This window comes from Oryx dammah, unplaced genomic scaffold (assembly GCF_014754425.2).
Source record: "Oryx dammah isolate SB20612 unplaced genomic scaffold, SCBI_Odam_1.1 HiC_scaffold_25, whole genome shotgun sequence".
Classification (NCBI taxonomy): domain Eukaryota; kingdom Metazoa; phylum Chordata; class Mammalia; order Artiodactyla; family Bovidae; genus Oryx; species Oryx dammah.
Window position 1 is genome coordinate 56,185,116 of NW_024070209.1, and position 7,609 is coordinate 56,192,724.

Consider the following 7,609-nt stretch of genomic DNA (forward strand, 5'->3'; position numbering starts at 1 on the left):
TTCACTTCACTTCACTTCACTTCACTTCACTTCACTTCACTTCACTTCCGGATTAATATGGTGGACTTCCTGGTAACTCAGATGGTAAAGTGTCTGTCTACAATGCAGGAGACCTGGGTTAGAGCCCTGGGTTGGGAAGATCCCCTGGAGAAGAAAATGGCAACCCACTCCAGAACGCTTGCCTAGAAAATCCCATGGACGGAGGAGCCTGGTGTCCATGGGGTCACAAAGAGTCGGACACAACTGAGTGATTAAATAAGAACTTAAAACTATGCCTAGCAATTTTATAATGATTATAAAAGTATTTCTACTGTTATTTTGCGCTTGTTAACATTGTAGGTAGAGGAACAACAACCCACCAAGGAAATTTACTTGCAGAGAGAAAAAAATGAAAAGACAAACAAAGTAAGGGACTCATGGTATGAGAGAACTTTTTCAAGTCTTAATTCTACTGTGTGGACAATGAGGCAATAGGATTTTATATAGAATGTTTCTCTATTAAATAACAATTTTTCCCTGTTTTCCCACTATTCGCAGAACACCCTCTGAGTCACATTGATTAGGCTTCTATTTCTTGAAATGAAGAACGCAAATTTAAAAACCAATTTACAAAATATGAATCCTCTCATCCATCCTAAATGCACATGCACAGAAAAGGAGGGACAGGAAAAGATTTTCAATCGAAGCAATGAAAATTTTAAATATTTTACTTTTCAGGTAGCAGTTTGAAAAACAACACTGAGCATAATACTTATGTTAATTAGGAGAGTGGGAAATTTACCTATTCATATACTGACTCCACCTCATATAATTCTCCATGTGGGGAATCACTCTAGGGGATCAGATGCTCAGATGCCAAGCAATGATAGTCACCAAAAATCCCTCAGAAGAAATGGAGTAGCCATCATGGTCAACAAAAGAGTCCAAAATGCAGTACTTGGATGCAATCTCAAAAACGACAGAATGATCTCTATTCGTTTCCAAGGAAAACCATTCAATATCACAGTAATCCAAGTCTATGCCCCAACCAGTAATGCTGAAGAAGCTGAAGTTGAACGGTTCTATGAAGACCTACAAGACCCTGTAGAACTAACACCCAAAAAAGATGTCCTTTTCATTATAGGGGAATGGAATGCAAAAGTAGGAAGTCAAGAAACACCTGGAGTAACAGGCATATTTGGGCTTGGAGTACAAAATGAAGCAGGGCAAAGACTAATAGAGTTTTGCCAAGAAAATGCACTGGTCATAGCAAACACCCTCTTCCAACAACAAAAGAGAAGACTCAACACATGGACATCACCAGATGGTCAACACCGAAATCAGATTGATTATATTCTATGCAGCCAAAGATGGAGAAGCTCTATACAGTCAACAAAAACAAGACCAGGAGCTGACTGTGGCTCAGATCATGAACTCCTTATTACCAAATACAGACTTAAATTGAAGAAAGCAGGGAAAACCACTAGACCATTGAGGTATGACCTAAATCAAATCCCTTATGATTATACAGTGGAAGGGAGAAATAGATCTAAGGGCCTAGATCTGATAGATAGAGTGCCTGATGAACTATGGAATGAGGTTCGTGACATTGTACAGAAGACAGGGATCAAGGCCATCCCCATGGAAAAGAAATGCAAAAAAGCAAAATGGCTGTCTGAGGAGGACTTACAAATCGCTGTGAAAAGAACAGAAGCAAAAAGCCAAGGAGATAAGGAAAGATACAAGCATCTGAATGCAGAGTTCCAAAGAATAGCAAGAAGAGATAAGAAAGCCTTCTTCAGCAATCAATGCAAAGAAATAGAGGAAAAGAACAGAATGGGATATACTAGAGATCTCTTCAAAAAAATTAGAGATACCAAGGGAACATTTCATGCAAAGATGTGCTCGATAAAGGACAGAAATTGTATGGACCTAACAGAAGCAGAAGATATTAAGAAGAGATGGTAAGAATACACAGAACTGTACAAAAAAGATCTTTGCCACCGGGATAATCACTATGGTGTGATCACTCATCTAGAGCCAGACATCCTGGAATGTGAAGTCAAGTGGGCCTTAGAAAGCATCACTATGAACAAAGCTAGTGGAGGTGATTGAATTCCAGTTGAGCTGTTTCAAATCCTGAAAGATGATGCTGTGAAAGTGCTGCACTCAATATGCCAGCAAATTTGGAAAACTCAGCAGTGGCCACAGGATTAGAAAAGGTCAGTTTTCATTCCAATCCCAAAGAAAAGCAATGCCAAAGAATGCTCAAACTACTGCACAAATGCACTCATCTCACACACTAGCAAAGTAATGCTCAAAATTCTCCAAGCCAGGGTTCAGCAATACGTGAACCAGGAACTTCCAGAAGTTTAAGCTGGTTTTAAAAAAGGCAGAGGAACCAGAGATCAAATTGCCAACATCTGTTGGATCATGGAAAAAGCAAGAGAGTTCCAGAAAAACATCTATTTCTGCTTTATTGACTATGCCAATGTCTTTGACTGTGTGGATCACAATAAACTGTGGAAAATTCTGAAAGAGATGGGAATACCAGACCACCTGATCTGCCTCTTGAGAAATCTGTATGCAGGCCAGGAAGCAACAGTTAGAACTGGACATGGAACACCAGACTGGTTCCAAATAGGAAAAGGAGTACGTCAAGGCTGTATATTTTCACCCTACTTATTTAACTTATATGCAGAGTATATCATGAGAAATGCTGGACTGGAAGAAACATAAGCTGGAATTAAGATTGCCAGGAGAAATATCAATAACGTCAGATATGCAGATCACACCACCCTTATGGCAGAGAGTGAAGATGAACTAAAAAGCCTCTTGATGAAAGTGAAAGAGGAGAGTGAAAATGTTGGCTTAAAGCTCAACATTCCAAAAACGAAGATCATGGCATCTGGTCCCATCACTTCATGGGAAATAGATGGGGAAACAGTGGAAACAGTGTCAGACTTTATTTTGGGGGGCTCCAAAATCACTGCAGATGGTGATTACAGCCATGAAATTAAAAGACGCTTACTCCTTGGAAGAAAAGCTATGAGCAATCTAGATAGCATATTCAAAAGCAGACATTAATTTGCCAACAAAGGTCCGTCTAGTCAAGGCTATGGTTTTTCCAGTAGTTATGTATGGATGTGAGAGTTGGGCTGTGAAGAAGGGTGAGCACTGAAGAGTTGATGCTTTTGAACTGTGGTGTTGGAGAAGACTCTTGAGAGTCCCTTGGACTGCAAGGAGATCCAACCAGTCCATTCTGAAGGAGATCAACCCTGGGATTTCTTTTATGATGCTAAAGCTGAAACTCCAGTACTTTGGCCACCTCATTCGAGGAGTTGACTCATTGGAGAAGACTCTGATGCTGGGAGGGATTGGGGGCAGGAGGACAAGCGGATGACAGAGGATGAGATGGCTGGATGGCATCACTGACTCGATGGACCTGAGTCTGAGTGAACTCCAGGAGTTGGTGATGGACAGGGAGGCCTGGTGTGCTGCGATTCATGGGGTCACAAAGAGTCGGACATGACTGAGCGACTGAACTGAACTGAACTAAAGCATCAGTTAAAAAGTATACCAATAAACTGAATAAATATACAACATAGAATTAGGAAAATGAATCCTAATCTAGTTATTCAATTAATATTTTGCAGCTTTTAAATATATTCTTGTTTATAAGTAATATTTTTTCTAGGGAAAATCTGATCTTGCAAAACCTCATGGATAGATTATCTAACCTCATTAGATTTTCCTAAATATTTTTTTGTGAACACAAACAGACATATTGGTGTGTATGTATAAACACACGCATGCATATGTGAATATGTATATACTAATATATATTTGTAAACACACATGTAAATATGTAGACTTGTGAGTGTGTACATAAATGTGTATTTACAATGAAAACAATTCTATGAGTGTGCATTCCAGTGTTAGGGAAATGGCAGCCTTTAGTCTAGACCAAGCCTGCTCTCTGTTTTTGCAAATAAAACTATTGGAACATATCCATGTTTATTTGTTTATTTATTATCTTTGGCTGTTTTGTACTGCAGTGGCATAGTTAAATTGTTGAGATTAAGACTATATGACCTGTAAAACCTAAAATATTTGCCATCTGACACTTGGAGGAAAATATTTGCCAATTTCTGGTAAAAAACCAAAATGTTGGGACTTAATATGGTGATGCAGTTTCAGATGATTAACATATTTTCTTTTTATTTATGTGTAAGACAATTACATATGTGGATAATTTCCACTACTAATTATTTTTAAATGGAAACAATTAACTAGCTAAGTTCCATTCATTTAAAATGGGAAAGACTTTGCTAAAGTTTAATTTTTGCAAAGCTGAAAAATTCTATACTTGATTTTGTGCATATACTAATGTACATTTGTCTTGGAACTGTATAACTTGTCATGTAATCCTCAGTAACAACAACAAAAACTTTATGATTCCAGATAAGGGTATTCAATGCAAGTAGTACTTGCAACTAATTCATGAGAATGTTGAATATTTGATGAGTAGAAGATATGTTACTTCGGGTCTATTATTAAAATATTTTTGCTCTCAAATTGCCTTATTTGGATTGTCCTAATGCTTGTGTAGGCAGATGCCTCTAAAGTCAAGATGTGCTTGAGATTACTATCTATAGAAGCTCTCTTTTTGAAGAGATTAGGATCCTTTCCAGAGACCAAAAGATTTGAGATGGCAACTAGTAGAGTGTCATGTTATAGCACTGCTTGGCAAAAGAAAACAGAGACTAGCCAAAGATAGCATCTGGTTGACTTGAGCTAGATTATGTTTGTTAGTTGCATTGATTGCTCTTGCTCCAAATCCTTTTTAAGTGGTCTTATATCCCTAAGGGAAGATCTCCAGCAGGGAGAAAATGAATTGATAACCTAATGTGGTTATTATATCTTTTATTAGGGAATATGGTAGTCAGATTCTGACAACCTCATGTGAGTTTTAACAGAGTGAATCCATTTTTTTCTCAAGGCACTGACTTTCCAAAATTGAGCAGTGGAGGATTAGTTACTGTATTCAGAGTTAAGCACAATGTTACCTCTCTCCTGATTGTTAAGATGCACTCATGCAGAGTAGTGAAAACATGATGTGATTCCAGAGTGTAAAATTAAGGTCATCTTATCAGTTTGAAATTTGTTAGTTCAGCATGTCATGGGTGGAAGTTTCCAGCACTCACCAGAAACCACTAGCATGCCAACTTGCTTTTACCATAGTCAGTGATTTTAATTCATATAAGTAAAGTTTTAGCTACAGAGGGGATGAGAAGAATAGAAAAATTCAATCTGGACAGAAAAAAAAAATTAGTAGTTTTTACCCAGAATTGTATTGAAAGAGAGATGCAGATATGGAAATGAACATTCTTATCATTGCAGGCCTGTGCTGGAAAACATTTCATTTCTGAGTAACCTGTTGTGGAACAGTGTCTGACAGTGTAATGGGAATGATTATCAGGATGCTTCCAGGGTCACTGAGAATGCATTCCCTGATTGATCAATGATATTGCCAGAGTTTGTGGGAGGAAGGTGGCACACAAATAATGAAATTGACAAACTTCCATGGGTGTAAAATTTGCAGTAGGTCAAAGAGAATTTCCATGTTTCAGGGTATATGCATCTCTTATTCCTTACAACTTTTTTGTTTTCTTAACTCCACAAATGACAGTGTGATGACTAATTTTGGCTTCTCAGAAAGCAAGTTACTTGGATAAATTATATTCCAGAAAAGGAATATGAGGATTCTGTTCTCCAGAATAAATTAATCATCCACATACCCCATTTCTCATAATTAAGGAATGAATGCAATCAAGGTGTTCTCTTCACTGCTGTCCTGGTTCAGAGAGCAATCTCTGGTTATTCTGTAGAGTCCCAACTTGGTTAGGTGGTGAAACTTTTTTTTTTGTTTTGTTTTTAATTACACCATTCAATCCCTGAGGAAGCTTTTTGTTGGTATGGGTATGTTTCTTCCTCGGTGATGAAGAGGATGCTAGGGGCTACAAGACCCTAATTCCCTCATCTTAACCCAGGGTCAAGTTTTCCTTACCTCTTCCTATTCTGTCTGTATAGTCTCTTTCTTTTCTTTCTTCTCTTCCATGGTCTTAATTTCATTCAGTTTCTGATTAACAGAAAACTTTTGCAATCCTCTATCTGAGAATTTGTACACTCTGACCAGTGCCTTCTTTTCTTAAGTCATACCGTCTTTGTTGGCACTTAGAGGTGAATTCAGTCTATTAGTGTAGGCTGGAGTGGAAAAGGCTACTGAGGTGCAAGAGAGAATTTGATAACTCCAGAGGGGCCAGTGGTATTATATATTAAACACAGTTAACAATAAACCCCCTCTAAAATAGCAGTTCCCAAAATGTACACCGAATTACCCCAGGTCCCTAAAAAATTCCCAGGTCAATATATAGTATTTTAAAGTTCTATTGAAATACAACAATACTTGCTATATGTCAAATGGCACAGGAACTATAATATTGAAGTATTTACTAATTTCAATATTAGATTGTGCTACATTTTTTTTCACTGGTATCCAGTCTTTGTGAAACTGTTTGCTTGTTTTTTTGTGGTTTCAACAACAAAAAGCAAGTCTTGTGTGAAAATCAATATGGAATGGAAAATGAAAGTGCTAGTGTCCAATCTGATTCTAAGATTTGAAAAGTGCATTGCCTGGTAGGTACACTTTTCCTGTCAATAATTAGCTGTGATTGTAACTATGGCAGCCCACTCCAGGATTCTTACCTGGAGCATTCCATGGACAGAGGAGCCCAGTGGGCTACAGTCTATGAGGTTGCAAAGACTTGGACACTACTGAGAGACTTTCACTTTTTTGTCTTCAAAATGTCTAATAAAAGATCTAGAATGTGTGTATGGTCAATACGTGTTTCTTTACAGTAATGAGTCTTTTATCTTTCTTGTATATGTGTGTGTGTGTTTCCCCACTGTTGCTCCACTGATGTGAAAGGGAAAAGTAACATTATTGCCTCTCTTTCACTGTTCTTCTATTTATTTTGTTCCCTTAGGATCAGTATGTGCTCATATCTGGGATGAAGGACAGTTTATGTGCTGGAATAGTTTTGCCTACTAAGAGTAATGCAGAACAGGATAGGATTTTAGAGACTTTTTAGGTTTTTCCCTTTACTCTTTTTGGAGAGAACTCAGAAAACTGAGTGGTTGCTCATGGCCAATGGCTTCCTACTTTCAGAACTGGGACATGCACATGGTTCTGATTTCCAACCTGATACTCATTTAACTACACTGCCTTTGGTTTCTCAGTGGAATTTAAGCTCATTTCAACCTTTAAAAAATTCTTGAGGTTGATCAGTCATAATTTCTTTCCTTCAATTTGAAGCAGCTTATAGCTTCATATTTGAGAGGATGCCATTATTTCATCCTGAAGATGGTTCTTTGTAACAGCAGGCAAACTAACTTTTCTCTTTGAGTTTAGGAAGTGCTTGGGAAAGAGGGGTGCTGTGCACTATAAATATAAATGGTTATATTCTACTGAAACAAGCTATAGCATATCACATCTGATATTTTCCGTGACTTTGCATATAGATAGTATGAATTAGGAAATGCACTTTTTTTGAACTCTACAGCTGTT